The sequence below is a fragment of the Symphalangus syndactylus genome, chromosome 21 (genome assembly GCF_028878055.3).
Source record: "Symphalangus syndactylus isolate Jambi chromosome 21, NHGRI_mSymSyn1-v2.1_pri, whole genome shotgun sequence".
NCBI classification, from domain to species: domain Eukaryota; kingdom Metazoa; phylum Chordata; class Mammalia; order Primates; family Hylobatidae; genus Symphalangus; species Symphalangus syndactylus.
This window is the reverse complement of record NC_072443.2, coordinates 71,530,037-71,553,070: the sequence shown is the minus strand read 5'-3', so window position 1 is coordinate 71,553,070 and position 23,034 is coordinate 71,530,037. Positions and strand designations below refer to the sequence as shown.

The window sequence follows — 23,034 nt, the reverse complement described above, 5'->3', positions numbered from 1 at the left end:
CATTCAACATGTGTCATTGTTGGAAATGGGACAGATAGTCCAATTCTCTAGTGAGGAGATTTAGAATTCTCTGGAGATAGGAGAAATTCATTTCTTTGCCAGTAATCTAGCTCATCCTGTTAGAAAGGCCTTAAAAGTGCATCATGACAGGGACAGCTGAGTGTGACACCCAGCCCTGCATGGGTAAAGTCAGTTCCATTTATTGGACCTAGATGTAAATTTTGGTAAATAGGCTCTTATCTTTAAGGAAGGGTTTTCTGAGAGACCCTTTGCCCAGCAGGGACCTCGGGGAAACCAAAGATGGCAAAGAATTATACACTCTGTTCTCTGGCCCTATCTCTCCCAACTTCCGCCTTTGCTCAGGTAGGTGGAACCTTCAGGTAAATGGTTCCCTGCCTACAATGCACATTGGAATTGCCCAGAACATCTGTTCAAAATGCAGGCTCCAGGGTCCAACTTCCAGGTTGAGAAAGCTGATCTAGCACCCAGGGATCTGCAAGTTAATTTTTAAAAGAAAGTCACATGGGGCAGTAATTCTAGCAAACCTTCCTCCTAGGCCGCTGGAGAGCTGTAGAAACCCAGTTGCACAGGGCTTTATGGCTGGCAAGGGCACCCCTTGCTGTGTGCATCCCAGAGGAGGCATGTCTGAAGTCTGCAGAGGAAGCTTCTATCTTCCCTTCCAATGAATTCCTGCTCAGGCCAGCAAGGAAGATAGTTTGAGTTGTTTATGGGGTAAGAACAAGAAATCTGTTCTGATGGCACATCATAAAACTGCTTTACACAATTGTGACTTGCTTTACCATTGCCATTTACTGTGGTGATCCAAATGAATCAGCCCCAGTCTGGTTTCATTCTACCCCTTAAGCCTTCCCAGGATTTAGTGCTCCTCAGTCCCTTTCCACTAGGCCGGCAGGTCTGGATCCCTGCCGCTAGGTGCACTGTGGAACATTTGGAGAGCTTTTGTTTTAATGCCAGTGCCCAAGCTCCACTCTGAATCATGGAAGACAGAATTGCAAGGGAGGAGTGGGGCCCAATGTAATGCTTTGTAGCCACTCCCTGGGTGCTACTGATGGTAGTCAGAGTTAACGTTTGTGCTAGATTTTCTAGCCTGGCTGCACATTGGACTCCCCAGAGCAGCTTTAAAAATCCAGATGATGCCCAGTTCCCACACCCAAAGAGACTACATTAGTTAGTTTAACATTTTTTCCCCAGCACTGGAGTGTTTCTAAAATCTCGCTCGAAGTTGAGAGCCACTGTTTAGGCCCTTCTCTTCTACAAGGAAAGTCCTGGCACAAACTCATCCTGGAGTCATTATTAACTCAAACATCTTCAGGTTCCTGTGGGGGCCTAAGAGTGAAGCTTTGGCTCCCAGACGCCACGACGCCCAGGAATAGAGGGCTCTTGCACTCAACTGGGGCTGTGTAAATGTTTGTTGACAAACGGAACTTTGCTCAGCCTGAGAGCAAACCCTGTAGTTCAGCGGGCTTGCAGACTTGCAGTGCTACTCAAAGTGTGGTCCCTGGACCAGTAGCACCAGCATCAGGGAAACCTGTTAGAAATGCAGATCTTCAGGTGCCACTTTGGACCTGTTGAATCAGGGGTGCTTGTCGGTGTGGGGCCCAGCAATCTGTGTTTAGTAAGCTCTCAGGGTTATGCTGGCGCATGCATGCTCCAGTTTGAGAAGCACTCCCTTAGTGTGCATAGGAATCACCAAAGAAGCGATATTAAATGTAAGATTTCTGCACTTCCCTGCAGAGAGGCTGATCGTGGAGGTCTGAAGTAGGACCCAGGAATCCGTTCTATTAGTCAGCACCCCAGGATAAAAATGTTTCCAGGGTCACACCTAGAAAAGTCTAGTAGAAGCCATTTGCCCACAGAGGCCAATGCTCCATCTGGCCACGTATCCCACAGCCTGCGAGGCCTCCAGGCTTCCCTCCCAGGCTCACACCCCCACTCACAAAGCTTCTGGAGTATTAAGCCCTCACCACTCCGCAGCCTTCCCTAGAAAATGGGCTAAACCAGTCCACATGGGGTGAAGGGCAGAACCCGTGTCCCAGCACCAGGGTTCTGTTGCAGCTTCAGAAGCCTGTATTTGTGGACAGAGCTCTTCCGAAGGTTCCAGGAGGATGAAAACATCCAGTGACTCCCAGACATTGCTGGGCTGGATACATTTATTTGTAATAATGCTCCTGGCTCCACGCTTCCAGATGGACAGTCCCAAAGAGAATGGTTTGTTTCCTTTCGTCTTCCTCCACGATGCATTTTACGATTGCAGAGGGTCCTGCTTGCCATGTGTTTGCTTCTAATCTGTAAGTGCTTTTCCACGGGCTTGGCTCTTGGCAGTTCCCATATTTACCGAGGAGAGCACACGCCGTCAGAGGCTGGCTCCCGTCCAGCCTCCTCCAGAGTTCAGTGTTTGGAGGTTGGCAGCAGATGAAGAAGCATGGCCTCTCTGTCGCCGGCTCAAACTTTCAGGGCGTTTTGCCCCTCGCACTCAATTTCTGTTATCTTTGAGGGTCTTGCCTTTTAATTTGTTTCTCCGGCAGCCATGCTAATAAATGGGCCACAGCTGAAGAGCTGTCTGAGAAACAATAGCTGCTCAGTTCCATCAGCCAATTTGTCTCGGGCACCGTTTGTTATGAATCCTCCAAGCCCATTAACCCCTGAACCTGGGAGAGATGCTATCTCCCCAGGGATGAATTACCTTTATTTGCAGACATGTGTTTGCTCATTTAGTACCCTATTCATAAAAGCAGCCCTGTTTTGGCACTGTTTTCCAGAAATGAAAGGGAAGGACACATCATTTGGGAAGAGTGGCTGGCCATAGCCTAAGAATGATGGCTGACATTTACTGAGCAGTTACTATGGGCCAGGCACAATGCTAAGTGCTTTTTCGGACATTGCCTTTTAGTCCTTGCCACAGTCCCAAGTCCTGGACAAAATCATGAACTGCATTTTGCACAGGGAGCAGCTGAAGCACAGAGGGGTTAAATGACGTAGCCAAGAGCACTCAGCTGTAAGTGGTGAAGCTGAGAGTTGAACCCTGGTACCTGTTTATTTTAAGCCAACTCTCTCACCAGCTGGCCGAGCTCCTCCCCTTGAGCTCTTCCCACTTGGGCTGGGGACAAGGAGGGACATTTGGGTCACAGGAAAGAAGAGTTCATTGGCCTCTAATGATCCTTACCAATGGATTTCACTTTTGGAAAAGAGGTTTGTTGACAAAAGTGCCACATCTGACTATTTTGAATTTGAGTGCTTATTTTAATCCTGAAGTTTATTTTAAGTTACACACACTGTTTTATTCATGTGAGTGAAAGGACAGAAAATTGTACTTAATACTGCACAGATCTGTCACCATTCAGCTTGAATTGATATCTACCCATATCTACTCTTGAAAGTGGTAGGATGCGGCCAGGTCTCCTGATGGCTTTGGGCGGTGCTTGTTCTGAAAATCTTAGAAGACAGAAGTGATTCATCTTCTAGAATTAGATTTCTTATTGAAGTTGAGTTAGTCTGCATAACAAAACTAAAATACCATTGTTTAAAACAGTCAATTCTCTTACACCAGGATTTTTTCTTTAGCAGTGTTCTCGAGCTTAACACGTTAGAATCACCAGGAGAAATTTAAAAGAAATCACGATGCCTAGGCTGTGCCCCAAAAGATCAGTTATATCTGGATCTCTGGGAATGACATCCAGGCATGAGCATTTTTCAAAGATCCCCAGGTTATTCCAATATACAGCGTGGCTGAGAACCAGAGCTCTGACATAAAGCAACTCCTAACGATTCCATGATAATATAATGGTGCCACAAAGTAAACCCAGGTTCTTTCCATCTTTCTGCACTTCCACCCTCACCCTCAGCACCTGGCATTCATTCTCAAGGTTACCACATGGTCCAGTATAGCTGCTGAAGCTCCAGCCATCACATCTGGATTCCAGGTGGGAGGAAGGCAGAAGGAAGAGAAGAACTAAATGATGTAATGCCTAGCTGTGATGGCCTGAATTGTGTCCCCACTAAATTCATATATTGAAGACCTAACCCCCAAGGACACTATATTGGAGATAGGGATTTTAAGAGGTAATTAAGGCTAAATGAGGTCATTAATGGTGGGATCCTAATCTGATAGGATTGGTGGCCTCAGAAAAAGAGGAAAAGGATCTTTCTCCTCCTCTCTCTCTCTCTCTCTCTCTCACTCTCTCCCTCTCCCTCTCCCTCTCCTGCTTCTCTCCACGCCCCCACTTTCTCCCTCTCTCTGTTCCCTTCCCCTGTGTGAAGACATGGAGAAAAGCAAACCAGGAAGCAAGAAGCAAGCCCTGACCAGAACCTGACCATGCTGGTACCCTGATCTTACACTTCCAGCCTCCAGAACCATGAGAAACTAAATTTCTGTTGTGTAAGCTTCCCAGTCTGTGGCATTCTTTTATGGCAGCCCTAGCAGACTAAGACAGTGGCTGAAGTCTTAGTGGCTGAAGTCAGCCTCCTTTCATCGTTCTTCCCAGAAGTTCCAGCGGCACTTCTGTTTGTACGTCATTAGCCAGACATCGCCTGGCCACCACTACCTGAAAAAGGGGTGGGTGAATGTTGTCTCTTTGCTGGGTTTATCACCATCTTTAATAAAATCAGGCTTCTAAGACCAAGGAAGAAGGGACAAAAAGCATTTAGGTGGCAACCAGCAGTCTCTGGTTTCAATGCCTTGATGAAAAAGGGAGATGGGGTGCGGGGGTTTGGGAGATGAGAGTGAGCAAATGAGAGCTATGAGAGCTCCTAGGAGAGGGCACTTTGGAAACAAGGAAATTAAGCTCTGGTAAGCTCTACCACATGTCAGGGAGTACCAGGAACAGACGGCAGGATTTCTGCATGGGAGTTTCCGTGGGACCCGGCCTCCCCACCGCCTCTCCACCACATCACATCTGTTGTTAAAGAGGCCCCAGTGTAGAGTCCAGCTGTTGGAAGAGTAGCCCTTCTATCAGCTTGACCTTGCCATCACAAATCGGTTTGCACAGAGGTCCCTGGACAAGCACAGTGACTCAGACAAGCAGTGTGTTTTTTCAGGCTTTGTCACACACAGGGAATGAACTCTTTGGCAGCCCTCTTCTGAGCCAGCACAGGAAGGGCTTGGGAAAGCTGGAGAAATCCAAGGTGCACAGACATCTGGCATTGCCCGGAAATATAGACCAAGAGCCTGCGTTTGTTCAGTGAGCAACTATTTGGGGATTTACAGTGTGCTGATGTGTGTGCTGAGAGGACAGATGAGGTCCGTGCTCTCACAGAGCTTATGTTCCAGAAGGATGAAAAACAAACGGTTGAACAAATAAGATAATTTCAGATGGGGCAATGGGGAAGAGACGCGGCCACATTAGATAAGAGTCAGATGGTTCTCCTCAGGAAAGCAAGAGGTTTTGTTGTTGTTGTTGTTTTGTTTGTTTTTGAGACAGATTCTGCTCTGTTGCCCAGGCTGCAGTGCAGTGGCACAGTCTCGGCTCACTGCGACCTCCGCCTTCTGGGTTCAAGCGATTCTCCTGCCTCAGCCTCTTGAGTAGCTGGGATTACAGGTGTGTGCCGCCACACCCGGCTAATTTTTGTATTTTTAGTAGAGACGGGGTTTTGCCATGTTGGCCAGGCTGGTCTTGAACTCCTGGCCTCAAGTGATCCAACTGCCTAAGCCTCTCAAAGTGCTGGGATTATAGGCATGAGCGACTGTGCCCGGTCAGCAAGAGTTAATCGATGAAAAAGAACCCAGATGTGGAGAGAACTGGTGGGGGAGGTTGGGGGGAAGAATGTTCCCAGGGAAGAGTGAAGGGAAAGAGGTCGGAGTGTTTGGGGAGTAGAAAGGAAACTGGGGGGGGGGGTGGGGGTGGGTGTGGAGAAGTGTGGACAAAGAATGGGCAGAATGTGGGGTCAGAGAGGAGGCAGGGACCGGTTCATGGAGGGGTGCAGACAGTATGGAAAGACTGAATTTTCATTTAAGGGCAATGGGGAGCTACCAGACAAATTTAAGCCAGAGAGAGACAACTGCTGCTTACTTTTTAAAGATCACTCTAGCTGCCATGTGGATAGTGCATGGTAGTATCTGGCTGTTTATGAGAAATATTTGCCAGCCTCTGGACTAGAAGGGAACACGGTTGATGGGGATATATGTTGGCTGGGGAGAGACTGGGCCAACCAGATATATTGGTAGTTTGGGTGTGGGGGAAAGGGAATGATGGAATTCAAATTTTAGGCTTTTGGCTTGAGGATCTTGGTGAATGATGGTGTCATTTACTGACATGAGAAGATCATGTTTGGGAAGGAGAACTGAGAAGTCTTTTGGGCATGCTATTTGGAGTTGCCTGATAGCATAGGGACAGGCAGAGCACAGAGCATCTCTCTGTACATGGGTCCATCTGGGTTCTCATGCCATTCAGAGGACTCAGTGGCTATTCAGAAGTTACTCCACAAGGGAGCCAGCCTTCTCACACAGGAGAACATGATCCCCGGGAGAGTCAGGAATCAAGGGGACAGACACTAAGATGGACCCACAGAAGAGCCCTTGTGAAGCTCAGAAGAATCAAGAGAGCCAGGGGACATAATATGCACTAGCTTTGAATTTGGCCAGAAGGGCCAACCAGTGGCTAGCGTGGCATTAACATCCCTTTACTAATTAGTTGAATTAGTGCCAGCATTTATATATGTGTCTACTTAAAGGGTATGAATTGAGAGACTTTAGGTTCCCTTTTCACCCCCAAAATTGTTTCCCTATCTGAGCTGGATACCTTTATCTCAGATCCCTTCATAATCACCCAGTTTTTTCAGTTGCATCATATGAGGCCAGTAATAGGACACAAGTGGTGTCATTCACTCTTCTGCATATCGAGTTAGAAGCCTCAGAATTATGTTCTTTCTCTCTCTCTCGGTTGCACCTTCGAAATGTCTTGCAAATCATCAGCCTTCACTCTTCTAGCCTGGATCAAAGTAATAGCTGCCTAACTGGTCACCTGATTGATGGCAGTTGTTCCTCACCCAGTTTCCATGGTGACTGCCAGGACACACATCTCATTGTAATGGACAGTGATGGTTTTGTCTGCCAAGAAGGGCAGCTCTCTTCTATCAGCCCCTCTCTGCATGGCATGTGGCTTTTGATGGGGCTGCTGATCCTGGTCCTCTGGCCCCGGCCACAAGTGGGCAGATGACTGGTGTGGGCTAATCAGAGAATGCCACCATTCCAGCTCCAGAGATTTAGTCAGTGACTGACATGCCAGGAGTAGAGAGCTCGCCCTTTCCCCCTGAAGTTCAACATTTCTGTAGGTCGGTGCAAAAGTTATTGTGGTTTTGCTATAACCTTCAAAGGCAAAAACCACAATTACTTTTACACCAACCTAATAGCTGATTGGGCCAATAGCTAAGAGATTAACCAGGCAAAAAAAGAAAGGAAAAGTGCCCCAGGCAGAGGACACAGCTCGTGCAAAGGCCTGGTGGCAAGAGGGAGCACGGAGCACACCAGGCATGAAGAGGAGGCCAGCACAGCTGCAGTGGGAATGAAGAGGGCCACAGGGAGCAGGTGGCATGACATCTGTTCATAGCAGCAGAAGCAGCAATGGTGACAGTGCAGCAAACATTTAAAAATGGCCCCATATGCTGGGCATTGTCCTAACTGCTTTACAGGCAGTCACCCGTTTAAACCTACAGTAATGCAATGAGGTAGGTATCATTAGCATTCCAATTTGACCTATGAGGGAAGTAAGACAAGGACAGGTACTTTTCTGAAGTTCTATATAGTGCATGAGATGAGATGGAGAGAGAGAGAGAGGAAGGAGCAAATACAGCATGTGATGAGCAGTGACAAATTAATTTGTCACAGACCAGTCACTAGCCCCAAGCACACATCCCATGACACTGGGCAGTGTCACCAGTTGGTTTGGCCAGAAGAGCTCATGGCTGACACGCTTTTCCCCACCAAGGCCATGGGTAATGTTGGCATTAACCAGCACTCCCCACCAAGATGGTTTTGGTAGAGGTACACCCCCGCACCCCCTCTGTAGATTTACCCTACCTCCTCTGGAGAACGAAATAGGCACTATCATGAGGTCACAATCCTCAGAGCATCGAGGGGAAGCATTCATTACCCATCAGCTCCATAAAGCACTGAAGTGGGGCATCCAAGTGCTTGACCCGTAATTGGAGGCCCAACCCTGCAGCCCGCTCTGCCCCCATGCAGAGCAGGTTCCTGGATTCGCTTCCCATTCCTTCTGCTGCTTTTCCACGTGGCTGGATTTATTTTCAAAACAATTTATAGTTACATTAAATATTAAACGCACTTTGCAGGTGGTGTTTACTGTTTGAAAAGTTAACAAATGTATGTTGTGCCGTATGAAATGGCAAAAACCAATTTGGAGCGCTTGATGGCTTGGGCTGGGTGATAGCAACGTGACAACTATTTCCATATTTTAATGAGGCAGCTTCTTCAGAGCAGCCCTGTTACGTGATTGGGTGAGAGGGTCACACAGTGCAGACTAAGCGCAGGTGCCAGGGATAGAAAGGCCACCACTAGCCTCTGCGCTGCTCCGCGTAGCTGTTTTTGAAGCCCAGGGCTACGTGGTGGCCTATTTTATGATAATAACTTTACAGTCCTGTTGTTCTTATGGGGCCTTCGCCCTGTGCCTGGTGCTGTGATGAGCACTCTCTGTTCTTCTATGATAGACTCATCCATTCCTTCTAGACTCGTTTATGGAATGCACATGCTGTGCCAGGCATTGTGCACAGACAGACCCAGTTCCTGCCCTCTTGGAGTTTATATGACATGAGCTGAAGACAGATGAGAAGCAAGTAAGTAGACTCAAAAATAAGGGAGTTGTAGATTGTCATTAGCACCTGAAGGAAATGAGTGTAGTGACAAGGATTAACGGGAGATGGGGCAGGGTTGGTGAAGAAGGCCTCTCTGAGAAGGTGCCATTTAATCTGAAGCCTAAAAGCAGCTCAGCCGTGGGGAGAGCCAAGGGCATTCCAGGCAGATGGAACCGTAAGTGCAAAGGCCCTGAGGCAGAAAAGAGCCTAGCAATTGACAGAAGGCCGGAGCCTTCCTAGAGCCCCTAGCACAGAAGAGGGGTTGGCTGATATTAGAAATCTCCATTTTACAGATAAGAAATCCACAGCTTAGAGAGGTTAATTTTTCTAACTGAGGTTACCTAGCCAATTAATGCACAGTTTCTGATTGGGTAGGTCTGAGGTGAAGCCTGCGTATTTGCATTTCTAATGAGCTCCCAAGTCATGCTGATGGCTCTTGTCTGCAGACCCCACTGCTTGACAATGGGGCTAATTCAGATTGTGTGCTGTTGTCATAAGATGGAAACGGAAGCCAGCTGCAATGATATCCCTAGTTCCGACCTGTGCCGGACACTGATGTTTGTGCTCATATATATTATAGAGAGGGTATTTTCAGAGCAACCCTTTGAGGTAGGTATTATTTTTATCTGCATATCTCTGTTTCTACAGATAGAGAAACTGAGGCACAGAGAGGCAAAGCACTTTTCCTAAATTTACACAGCTGGTGGGTGGCCAAGCTGGAATGTGAACCTAGCACCCGGCCTCTCGGGTCTGCCATCCTGCCCCTCTGAGGGAAGCACTTCTGATCTCCATGTCTCTGGTGCCATTCACTCAAGTAATTACTAAGTCGGCCGCCTCCCTGGCCCTCGTGGCACTGAGTTTGCAAGTCCTGCCTTACTCTGAAGGTCCCTTTTGTTTTCCTGCTCTCCTTCCCTGATTAGTTCAAGCAAATATTCAAAGGAGCACACATTCCCTGAGCTCCTTCTGACTGGTGGGGGTTGTCACAGGCTTCTGGAGAGAGCTTGTCTGCAATGACTTCTCCGTGGATAATGGACGTCTACTTGGCTGCATATCGCACGCCTTCCCCTTGTGTTTGGCAATGTCACATTCTTGGAGCTGATGTTGATGGAGCATCTGTGATGATCATCTGTGATGATGTGGATGGAATAAGAGCTTTGCAAACCCTCAAACCTGTGCTTTTGGGAAGGTCTTATCAGTCCTACTCTATAGATGGAGAAACTGACCTGCAGAGAGGCAAAGAAAATTGTTCTGGGTCTCATAACTGACAAGGGGTGGTGCCAGGATCTAATCCCACAGTCGGACAAGATCCTGAGCCCTATCTTCTTCATATACTCTCTGGCCCCATCAGGATTATCTGTAATGAGAGGCTCAGGAAGCCCAGGGTCAGGACCACATAGCTGGTGTCAGAAGGGTCCAGGACAGGGGGCCCATAGCAATAGGAGAATAAGCAGACAGTGGAAGGTCAGGCATGGAAGCCACACAGCACTCAGCCTTCTAAATCCTCCTATGTGCATCTTTTGATAGATGGGGAAACTGTGCCCCTGGGGTGGGAAAGTTTCATTTCTAATTAATTTCTCTTCTCTCTCTTTTTTTTTCTTTAATAATTTCAACTTTAGATGGAGGGGGTACACGTGCAGGTTTGTTACCTGGGTATATTGCATGATGCTAAGGTTTGAGGTCCAATTAATCCCATCACCCCCATACTGAGCATAGTACCCACAGTTAATATTTCAAACCTTGTCCTCCTCCCTCCCTGCTCTAGTACTCTCCAGTGTCTATTGCTGCCATCTTTATGTCCATGAGTGCCCGATATTTAGCTTCTACTTATAAGTAAGAACATGTGGTACTTGGTTTTCTGTTCCTGCATTAATTTGCTTAGGATAATGGCCTTCAGCTGCATCCATGTTGCTGCAAAGGACATAATTCTGTTCATTTTTATGGCTGTATAGTATTCCACAATGTATACATACCACGTTTTCTTTATCCAGTCCACCATTGATGGGCATTTAGCGAGACTCCATCTCAAACAAAAAAAAAAAAAAGAAAAGAAAAGAAAAAGGAAAAAGAAAAGAAAGAAAGAAAGGCAGGGGAAAATTGAAAATTATGGCAGAGGAAACAATGAGGTGAAAGGAAGGCCCAGTGTCTCAGATCGCCCCAGGCGTCCCCTGAGTTGAGGACACATCTCTTTCTTCCCCCTAAGGAGAGGCCTTGTCACTTTGTTCTTGCTGGCAGAGCTGGAAAGGCTTGAAGGAGACCACCCAATGAGGTCACCACACAGTCCTCTTTGCTGCCCCCCATCCTCCCTGCTTTATGGTGCCCAAGTCAGGGCTGCTGACCAACCACTGAGTGTCTTGACAAGTCTCAGGGAAGAGATGGACAAGGTACAAAAGTCCTCCTGCTGTTTGGCTGGGAATGGGCTCCCTAATTATGTTCTCAGCCCATATTCCCTCTGGCCACAGCTTCCAGTTAACTAGCAGCAGCCAGGGGGGTGGGGCGGGGGCAGACAGACCAGGTTCCAGGTAGTTGTGGCCAAGCCGGAACTGAGCACAGAATGCGGAGGGTGTGCTGGCTTCTGGACACCCCAGATTATGGCTCTGGTGTTGAATCCATATGATGCAACCAGGGTGTGTATCTTTCCCCCAGGGAAAGGCCCTCCCCACTCCAACCACCACCACAGGTGGTGTGGAGAACTTGCTAGATGCACGCAGTGTCTTCTTCCTCCTTCTCAGGGGCCCTGCTGAGCCCAGAAGACCTAATTATATTTAGCGGGTTGCAGTTTAGGACTTGCGGTTAGGCAGGAAAGCGTGTGATTCTCCAAGTGTGGTTCCCCCTAATGCCTGCATCTGAATCCCCTGAGGAGCTTATAAAAATGCAGATTTCTGGGGCCCAACTTTGACCTATAGAATCAGAATCTCTGGATTGGTGGGGCCCAGGAGTCTGTACTTTAATAAACTTACTCTCTCCCCTCTGCTGCACATCAATCGTGTGCACACCAGTGATTCTGTTGTACTCAAAAGTTTAAGGACCGAAAATCACTGGCACGGTGGTTAAAAGCTTGGTGTCTAAACTCAGAGCCTGACTCTCTTGTTATCTGGCCCTGTGGCCAAATTAGTTATCATGCTTCATCTCAGGTCCCTCACCTGTAAAATGGGCATAAACACAGCATGCATGTCACAGAGTTACTGGAAGCACTCAGTGCCCTTAGCTGTAAATAGTGAGCACTGCCTAATGATAGCTGTCATGCTTTATTGTTGGTGGAGGACAGACAGGATATAAAAGCTGCGAAGGCCAAAGACCAGAAGCCAACCCAGACTTAAGTCTAGAGCTGGGGGCCTGGGGCGCCAGGGAAGAATGATCCCTGAGCAGAGGAGGTCACGCGCTGTAAAATCCCTGCAGTGAGAGAGCATGGGGCACCTAGGGACCAAAGCCAGACACAGTCTGGGCAAGAAAGACAGGTAGGCAGGAGCCAGACTGGGAGAGGCCTGGTAGACCAAGGCATGGGCACTTGATCCTGTGAATGATGCAGGGTCGTGTAGGTTAGATTTGCACACTGTTACACCTTTAGACACGGGCACCTGAGGTTCTTGCTTAGGGTGTGATTTACAAGGCTCTACGCTGGACCCCACTGCCTCCCTGACAACCTGGTTGAGGAGTCAGTGATACCAAAGGATTTGCCGCCTGGAACCTACACCCACTTCTTTATGCGTCATGCTTTATATACCTGGAACTCCTGCTCCAAACATCCTGAGCCTACTTTTAGGGTCTGTGCACACCTCTTTCTCTTGTCCCTCTTCCTTCTCCAGGGAGGCTGCTACGGCTTTTGTCCAGCAGGCCAATCTGAGAGGCAACTGTGTGTGTACAGGAAGGGTGGGCAGCTCTTGGACTTGCACTCTGTGGGGTCCACACATGTGGGGCTGGAGATGGACCTTGACCCCTCCTTTGTGCTTTTCTCCCAGGTTGCAGTAGGTATCGGGGCAGGACCGTTGCAGATTTGCTCTCTGGCTGGCCAGAAGGGAATGGACTAGGCGAGGCCTCCAGACTCAAGGCCTGCAGACCTGTTATGAGCCTGTTGCCAAAATCCCAGCCAAAGAAAATGGTGGCTTCTGGCTAAGTTGTGGTGGCTAGGAGTGGGGGAAGGTGACTGATTCAAGAACTATTCAGTAGGTGGCCTCATGCTGTTCCCTGTCTTGTCTTTGACTGCTCATGGGAACCAATCCACCATTCCACAGGGATGAGGAGAAAGTAATTTGAAGCTAGTGGGGTTAGATGCAGAAACAATAGGCTTACCCAGACTATATAGAAAATGGTAAAAGAAAAAAAAAATCAGTGACACACAAAAGCTAATACAATATTACCTCACTTGCAGAAGAGCGTTGCTGAAAGACAGGACCTCTGGTGCATGGCAAAGACTGAAGAAGAGAGAAGTTGGGAAGGGAAGCTTTGAGTTTATGTGAGACTAAGGCTAGGTAGTAATCTCATGCCTTCTCATTGCTGCCAATGGAAAAATTTTAGCTTGCCACCAAAAAATAGAATTTCTGGAAAACTTATATCCTCCACTATGCGCTTGACAGCTTCCCCACGTTTGAAGACTCTTCTGATAAGATCAGTGTGGATATTAACACATGTGACCTTTTGATATTATATAACAAAATGTGTCAACATTTGGTAGATCTGCAGAACTCCATGAACCAATATTTTCCAAATAGTTGATATAGAATATAGAATCACACATGGGTAAAAGGTCCATTTAAAACACAACATAGACAGATTGATTTTAATATGATAAAATAGAAAAGTTCACTGATAGGGTTTCACATTTCATGTTGCACCTAACCATTACAAAACCTGCCACTTGTTGAGTTTTGGTATAGTATCAAAAAAGAATAGCCACAGTTATCTGAAGAGGGTATTAAAATCGTCCTTTCATTTCCAACCATGTGAAGCTTGATTTTTAAATATACTTCAACCAAAACAATGCATCACAATAGACTGAATGAAGAACATATATGGGAATCTGGCTGTCTTCAATTAAGACAGAAACTGAGGCCAGGCGTGGTGGCTCAAGCCTGTAATCCCAACACCACCTTGGGAGGCTGAGGTGGGAGGATTACTTGAGCTCAGGAGTTCAAGAACAGCCTGGGCAACATACTGAGTCCTTGTCTCTGCTAAAAAAAAAAAAAAAATAGTGTGGTGTGCACCTGTAGTCCCAAATACTTGGGAGGCTGAGGCAGGAGGATGATCGCTTGAGCCCAGGAGATCGAGGCTGCAGTAAACTGTGATCATGCCACTGTACTCCAGCCTGGGTGACAGAGCAAGACCTTGTCTCAAAAAGAAGAAAAAAGAAAGAAAAGAAAAGAAAAGAAAAGAAAAGAAAAGAAAAGAAAAGAAAAGAAAAGAGAAAAGATTAGATTGGCAAAAATGTAAAAACAATATAACTTTATTTTACTAATTTTTAAGAAAATATAGTTATTTTTCATAAAAATATGATATACATGTTAACATAGAAGGGGTTTATTATTGTTATTCTAATGAGTTAATAAATATTTTAAATACATATTTTTAAGAACATTCTTTGGGCTCCTGTAGTTTTAAAGGTATAGGGTTCTGAGGCCAAAGTTTGAGAATATCCATTCAAACTATTTCTTGGAAAAATCTTCCTTTTTCACTTAAAACCATATCAAGGATATCTGTTCAAATATAATATCTAATAATATAAATAATGCTACCTTTTTAGTACTTAGAGTATGCCCAGAGATTGTGCGAAGCAGTTTGCAAGCATCAACTCATTTCCATTTACTCTTTACAAAAGAACCTGTGTGAGGGAGGTACATGTACCCCAATCTGCAGATGAAGGCACAGAGAGGTTAAACTGCTTGCCCAAGGATACACAGCTACTTAGGTGATCCAGCCAGTTTTGAATTCAGACACTCTGACTCTGGAGCCTGCAGGTTTCGTAGCAACCAAAAGTATGGAAGTCCCAAGATCTCTGTGAATAAATACACCTTGAGTAGGTTTTAAGGACTAGAGTGGTATATAGGGCTTTGATTAGGAAACATTGCAACATAAATTTGGGTAGGTGATTTCTGTAGCCATGAATCTTTCTCACCATAAGTAATCTGTGGTCTTAGTGTACTGTTGTGTTTTTGCACAGGCCTTCTAGCACCCCCCAAAAAACTCAAAGACCAGAGAAGTTTAGCTGTTCACCTGCACACTCTTTTGAGACTCTCAGTGAATACCAAGGGTTTCCCTGCCAAACTGTGAAGAATGCCTTCTCTAACCCACTTCAATCCACCTTCTGTCTTCTTATCTGCTGTTTCATGACCCCATAGTTTTCCTGTAGCCATGTATCCCAATTGATAATGATCTGTTTGTCATCTGGATTGCTCAGACCCCTGCTCCCTGACTAGATCACGTCGGGTCTAGTTGCTCCTTGAGAACAGAGAACCTGGCTGTTTGCATTCATCCTTGTGTCCTCTGAACCTAGGACAGTACCCAGTACACTGTAGCTCTCATAAATGCTGGTTGAGTGAATGACTGTGAAGTAGACACTCTCAGAGCTCTGTACCTAACCCCTTCACTGTTTCTGTGCACACCAGCTCCTGAGGGACCCTGTTTCCTACCAGTCTGTCCCTGTGCTTCTTCATTAGGGGCTGCCCTCAGGCAGCTAGAGCCTTGCTGCACCAGTCAAGTGCTGGCAGTGCTTGAAAATGTATGCCCCTCTGGGGACAGCCCTTAACCAATGACAGGTGGTGAGAATTGCAAGTAGAAATACTTCGTCATATCACCCCTCATCAGGACACCCCAGATGCACCCCATGTTTCCGAAGCTCCCCTGCAAGATTGAATCTAAAGTACTCTTCATGGCAGGGGTCTCCAACCCCCGGCCATGGACCAGTACCTGTCCATGGCTTGTTAGGAACCAGGCCGCACAGCGGGAGGTGAGGCATGTGAGAGAGTTAATTTTCACCTGTATTTACGGCCACTCCCCAACACTTGCATTACCACCTGTGCTCCGCCTCCTGTCAGATCAGCAGCAGCATTAGATCCTCATAGGAGCACAAACCCTATTGTGAACTACACATGCAAGGAATCCAGGTTGCCGGCTCCTTATGACAATCTAATGTAATGCCTGATGATCTGTCACTATCTCTCATCATCCCAAGATGGGACTGTCTAATTGCAAGAAAACAAGCTCAGGACTCCCACTGATTCTGTATTATGGTGAGTTGTATAATTATTTCTTTATATATTACAGTGTAATAATAACAGAAATAAAGTGCACAATAAATGTGATGTGCTTGAATTGTCCCAAAACCATCTCCCCACCCTCCTGGTCCGTGGAAAAAATTGCCTTCCATGAAACTGGTCCTTGGTGCGAAAAAGGTTGGGGACTGTTGCTTCATGGGACTTGGCTTGCCACTATACACCTGCTTGCTCCCTTCCCCTTCCCATCTGACTTCTTCACCACCCTGTGTTTTTTCCTGCAACACTTCCTCATACAGCATGCATATCTTTGCCTCTGGTCTGCTTCTGGGAAACTAGACTTAAGACAGTTTGGAACTGTGTCTCCCTACGAGGCATCACCCCTCATGCCTTATAGACACTTCATGTTTGTTGAATGAATGATACCAGGATCTCATTTATAATCCTAGCACTCTTGGGCAAGATTTAAGGAGTGGAATGGCTAAGAAAGAAACTGTTCCAACAATATTCTCCAGAAACCTTGATAATGAAGACCTCTGGGAGAGCGGTATCACCAGTGGAAGGCTGGAGCTTGTTCCTTCTGGCTGGTGGGAGCCAATTGTTTCACATTCTGGAATTTCGTAAGCCACTTGTTAAATGCTAAGGAGCTTGAAATTGGCCATGGTAGGAGTATTTACGCCACAGAAATTGGCAGATGCTCCAAATCACAGCTATTCCCATCCCTCCTCTACCTTCAGGGAGCCAGTTTACTCCACACCACTGGACATAACCCTTCAGGTTTAACAAAGAAAAGCTGTATGATAAATAAAATATAGCATATTGGCTAAAACTATGGGTTCTGTAGCCAGAGAGAACTGGGTTCAACTATATTGTCATTTATTGATTCTATGACTTTGGCAAGACACTTGATTTCTCTGTGCCTATATTTTCTTCATCTATAAAGCAGGGCTAACACCATTCATCTCTTGACATAATACATATGGTCCTAATGCCTCATGTCTAGAAGCAGCTCCATGAATGCTAGCTATTATTATGTTAGAACCAAGAGACATATAGGAAGGCCTGGAATATGGTCTTGGAGACTGCTGTCATGGTGCCCCCAGGTCAGCAGACTTCACCTCACTGCTTTATTCTTTAGTTGTCAGCCCAGCCCTGTCAGGTCACCTTGACCAAAAGGTGTGGTCTGGTGACCTGTTAAGAGGAGAAATTGCTGGTTTCAGCTGAATGCTTATCACATAGAAACCCAAGGCACCTAAAGAGCTTCTGCACAGCAAAAGAAACTACCATCAGAGTGAACAGGCAACCTACAGAATGGGAGAAAATTTTTGCAACCTACTCATCTGACAAAGGGCTAATAACGAGAATCTACAATGAACTCAAACAAATTTACAAGAAAAAAACAAACAACCCCATCAAAAAGTGGGCAAAGGACATGAACAGACACTTCACAAAACAAGACATTTATGCAGCCAAAAAACTCATGAAAAAATGCTCATCATCACTGGCCATCAGAGAAATGCAAATCAAAACCACAGTGAGATACCATCTCACACCAGTTAGAATGGCCATCATTAAAAAGTCAGGAAACAACAGGTGCTGGAGAGGATGTGGAGAAATAGGAACACTTTTACACTGTTGGTGGGACTGTAAACTAGTTCAACCATTGTGGAAGTCAGTGTGGCGATTCCTCAGGGATCTAGAACTAGAAATACCGTTTGACCCAGCCATCCCATTACTGGGTATATACCCAAAGGACTATAAATCATGCTGCTATAAAGACACATGCACACGTATGTTTCTTGCGGCACTATTCACAATAGCAAAGAGTTGGAACCAACCCAAATGTCCAACAACGATAGACTGGATTAAGAAAATGTGGCATATATACACCATGGAATACTATGCAGCCATAAAAAATGATGAGTTCATGTCCTTTGTAGGGACATGGATGAAACTGGAAACCATCATTCTCAGTAAACTATCGCAAGGACAAAAAACCAAACACCGCATGTTCTCACTCATAGGTGGGAATTGAACAATGAGAACTCATGGACACAGGAAGGGGAACATCACACTCCGGGGACTGTTCTGGGGTTGGGGGAGGGGGGAGGGACAGCATTAGGAGATACACCTAATGCTAAATGACGAGTTAATGGGTGCAGGAAATCAACATGGCACATGGATACATATGTAACAAACCTGCACATTGTGCACATGTACCCTAAAACCTAAAGCATAATAATAATAAAAAAAAAAAAAAAAAAAAAAAGAAACCCAAGGCACCAGATGTTGGCTCATTCTACAGATCTCTCAAAGAAGGAATGAGCACTGGAACTCTGTCTCTGTGTCTGCCATCTAGAAAAGACAATCCACTGGAGGCAGATTTGTTAGCAGGAGCTGTGCCCAGATGCCTGGAAATCACATTGCCTCCGAGACCGAGACCCACGGTCCTGGAGCACTACAGTGACACAATCCCATCAGACTTGGCACCAATGAAGGAATACATTTCCTGAGTCAAATGCAATTGATTAGCTAAACTTGAGCAACCTGAGGACGGTGTAGCCAAAGCCGCCAGTGCCCTGCCCATGTCTCCTGGGGATCAGCTCACACCTGCTGGCTTCCTTTCTGCCACTGCTGCCTTCCACTCTGGCCACCGTCAACTCTGCACAGGATACATGTCCCCAGGAGTAGCTGGCAGCCCATAATTGATGGGAGTTGGTGGCTAAATCCCCAGCTTCCTCACAACTTGGGTAAGACAACTCAAGGGTGTGCTCTACAATGTCTCCCAGAGGTTACTAGTAGTGGGATGAGTCCAGTTGTCCACAAGAGTGGCCTGCTCATGACACACCCTGATGTACTGCCTTCCCTTCCCTTCCTCACCTCCCCACTCCCCTACTAGTACCTCCTGGTTCACTTCCCAAATAAAGTACGGGCCCTCACAGCTTGGTTTCAGAGTCTGCATCTAAAGACAATAGATGCCAATTATTCAACACCTACTATGTGCTTTCCTCTGTGGAAAGGTCATAAAGGGGGTGGCTCAGGGTCAGTGCAGAGAAAGAAGAATGAGCCAAGCTAAGAATGACAAAGCAGGCTGGGATTTCTTTTCTTTTCTTTTTTTTTTTTTTTTTGACACAGAGTCTCACTCTGTTGCCCAGGCTAGAGTGCAGTGGCATGATCTTCTGGCTCACTGCAACCTCCACCTCCCGGGTTCAAGCAATTCTCATGCTTCAGCATCCTGAGTAGCTGGGACTATGGGCATGCATCACCATGCCCAGCTAATTTTTGTATTTTTAGTAGAGACGGGGTTTCACCATCTTGGCCAGGCTGGTCTCAAACTCCTGACCTCAAGTGATCCGCCTGCCTCGGCCTCTCAAAGTGCTGGGATTACAGGTGTGGGCTGGGATTTCAGATGAAGGATTGTTCATCTTCAGCTGGCCTTCCATCCTTCTTGGGTTTTGACATGCAATGTGTATGTCAACCTTATAAACATTTACTGTAAGTGTTTTACCAAGACCCAGAATTATGGGTTTGTTGAAGAAGCCCTGGAGCAGACCTTTAAAACGAAGTTTCTGGACTGGCCTTTTCCATGAATAATAATAAAAGACAGCATTTATGGGGCTCTTACTTTTTGTCAGATACTGTGACCAAGGGCATGATCTTATTCAGTCGCCACAACAATGCTATGTGGCAGGTCCTACTATGTTTCATTTTGTGGTTGAAAAAACTGAGTCTCAGAGAGATTAAGTCATCTGTCTAAAGATGTCCAGACAGGTAGGTGGTGCAGCCAGGAATCCCATGGTCACCAGTGTGCCAGGCCCAAAGTGTGATTAAGGTGTATAGATCAAAGCCTCCCTCTTCCTCTACCCCACTGGACTACCGGATCCAGGGAATGATGCATTTCTCTGATTGGTTCTGTTTTTAACAACGTGGTGATGTTCATTGTGGAATACTGCAAAATTCCCCCTCCTTTCTCGACCTCTCTGCCTCTGCAACAGCCTCACGTGTTCATCACAGGCACATCAGGTGGAAGAGAATGAAAGCCACTGTGACAAACAAGACAAAGAAAGCCCAGCATTGCCAGTGGCCTGGGACCTGAAAACAAGTCATTGTGTGTTAATTCTTCATGGAAGAAAACTAAAGGTCGTGTGTGTCAGTGTGAATGCTGGCTGTGAAATTAATGCTTTGGCCAAATGATTCAGTCGAGACAGAAACATGATTTTGTTCGCACTGGTGTGAGCCAACATCTCAAAAAAAAAAAAAAAAAAAAAATGCTGCTTGGAATCAGTGGAATCTTCGAAGGCCAGGCCTTTCAGTTTCTGCTGCTCCTAACCAAGCTACTTTGGTCTCTCTGACTGCTGCCTTGCAAAGACCAGACAGAACTCACTATTCTCCATCTTTCCACAGGTGTAAGAGCTACCAGAGGGAGGAAAGTGGAAGCTACCAGAGGAAGGAAGCATAAACCAGGTCCTGATCCCTGATTAACTGAGAATCAGCCGGCTTGGGAAGGGGATGGCTGCACAAGCCCACAGAACGCAGACTCCCAGAGGAGGCAGGGGTAGGAAAGCTCTCGGCTGTGGCCCGATTGTCTGGCAGAGGGGAGTCAAGATGGCTTAGTTTCAACAAACTGGCTTTGATTACTTGGCGTTTGGCTCTGTGCTCTCTGGCCAGGTCAGCCTGACCCAAGGTTGTCACCCCAGAGGACTGTGAAATAACATGTGCAGTTAACTGGCCACTGCTGATCTGCGCCTGGAAGACAATGTCTCAGTTGTTAAGGCTTTTGTTGGCCTGCTCGGGAACTGATTCTTTTTGCCTGCAAATTATTATAGGTTCCTGAGGGAACCATGCCAGTCCTTGCCCTTTAGCTGCTCTGCTCTGTGCCGGGCGTGGAGGTTGAGAGGGGAGACAGAATGGGGAGAAGGAGGAGAGGGGAGGCCATCCCTTGTGGGTGGATATTTTAAGGCTCTAATGTTAGCTATGGTTGGAATTGACCAAGGGGGGCACTAGCAAGAGGTTGGAGGGCTGGAAGAGGAGAGAAACCAGAGTTTCTCTCCAACTTCTCTCTCTTTCTCTGCCTCAGATGGTCAAAACTTTAAGGAGACAGAATCCAACAGGGCTGGGATTAGGATGAAGTGAATGAGGCTGAGTTGTGCAAATACGAGGTCAGATCCTGACCTTGTTCATCATGGAATTTTTGCATTAATGTTGATATTTTGTAAATGTTGGGTTGAAATATTTATTTTGATCACTGAGCTTTTTGACATTTCCTTAGACTTTACCCCAAAGCAAGAGCCTTGCTTGTTTCACCCTGGTCCTGGCCTTGCCTTCCAGTGTGTGGGACACATTTACACACAGAGAAAAATAAGCAATCCAAATGGTCTAACTCTACTGGATATTCTCTATGCTGCTTTCATTCACTCAATAATGTGTAGTTGAGCACTTTTCTATGTCAATGAATATAGTTCCACATTATCCTGGGTTTGAAGGATGTGTTATCAAATATTTTACTAAGCCCCCATTGATGCATCTAGCAGGATCTGTCCATGCCCTGCCCATATCTCTAACATTTCTGTGTGCTCCAGCCAAACTCCACTGCCAGCTCTGCATTTCTGAGTGGAAAGTCTTGTTTCAGATCCCATGCTGCCTATCACTTCAGCAGGGGAAACTGCCATAGAATTAATACCTGCCAGGAATAGCTCTTGACCAATGACTAAGAGGGAATTGGTGTGTAAATACCCCAGCTCCCTTGCCCATTGGGTGGGACAACTCAGGTGTGTGCTGTACACTATATCCCAGAGCTTTCTCCATGGGTACAAGCTCCAGTTGCCCACAGCAGTACTTGGCTTAATAACCTGCCTTGATTGACTGCCTGTCCTTCTCCATATCACTTTTCCTTTCCCTCCCGGGGCTGTCTACACCCCCAACCCAGTAACAACTGCACTTGAATCTTTGTCTCAGGATCTGCTTCTGTTAAGATGGGCACTCCGATTATTTTGAATTTTTCAATGTTAACATGTTTACCACACATATGGATTTTGGCATATTAATAGCCCCCACCCCCTCCTTTGGGGATGTGGTCCATGCCAACCAAGGGTAATAGAAGAAGGTAAAGTAGAGAAAAGAGACAGAAACTCTGAAATGATACCATGCATCTCAGAGTTATGTCCTATAAAATGAGCCTTTTCACTATGTGCTGTGGCATCAAAAGTGTTCAGAAGCATTGTTCTTACTGGTCAGACTATGCCTTCACCTCTGTAGCTCCAATGAGTGACACATAGTAGATAATGGATAAATATGTTGCATGAATAAAGGGAGGAGTAATTGGTTCATGCTCTGAGCCTCTGCCAAGCTGAGTATATGAGACCATTTGATTTACCCGAGCAATTGAGCATCTGTGCCTCAGGACTCTCTAGTTCTACCATCAAGACAGAGAATGGTGTGATACTCAGGTTAACAAGGTGAGTCAGGGAGGGTTGCCCTGGAGGCATAAAACAGGGGCCCAGCCTTTGGAGATAAAACATGCTCTGGTCCTAAATGGCAGCAGGAGAAGAATCTTCCCAAAGTGAGAGTCAGGCCACAATACCTCCCCTGGGAGGACGTCTGTGCCTGTGTATGTTGGAGAGAGAAGGAGCTTTTTCATCCCAAGTGAGTACAGAGGTTACATCCTCTGACTGCTTCCCCCTCTCTCTGCCTTTCTCTCTCTCCTGCTGTGAAGGCCAAGTATGACTTCACAGAATCCCTAAGCTCCATAAATCAGTTCTAGATCCATCCCTTGCAGCTGTAATGAAAGCAGGATTTTAACAAACCTGGATACTTCTACTGTTTCAATTGCTATCAGTTGACTCTAGAAGCATTTTTCTAAGATGAGGAAGGAAATCTAGTTACTCCAAGAGCTGACAAGGGAAGACTGTAACTTTTCCTGAAATGTCCTCATAGGAGCCCTGGCTTTTGAGTACATAACACTCTCTCCCCCACCACCACCCAGCTGCCAACCCAGATCAAGGTTGACTTT

At 46.4% G+C, this 23,034-nt stretch overlaps 1 long non-coding RNA gene across 1 annotated transcript; it reads left to right on the top strand.

The window, feature by feature from the left end:
- The first annotated feature begins 570 nt into the window (after positions 1 to 570).
- LOC129471591 (uncharacterized) lies at positions 571 to 22,846 on the top strand. The gene is made up of 3 exons (XR_008653657.2): positions 571 to 732; positions 8,699 to 8,805; positions 20,430 to 22,846. It is a non-coding gene; the product is annotated as an uncharacterized lncRNA (long non-coding RNA).
- The last annotated feature ends 188 nt before the right edge of the window (positions 22,847 to 23,034 follow it).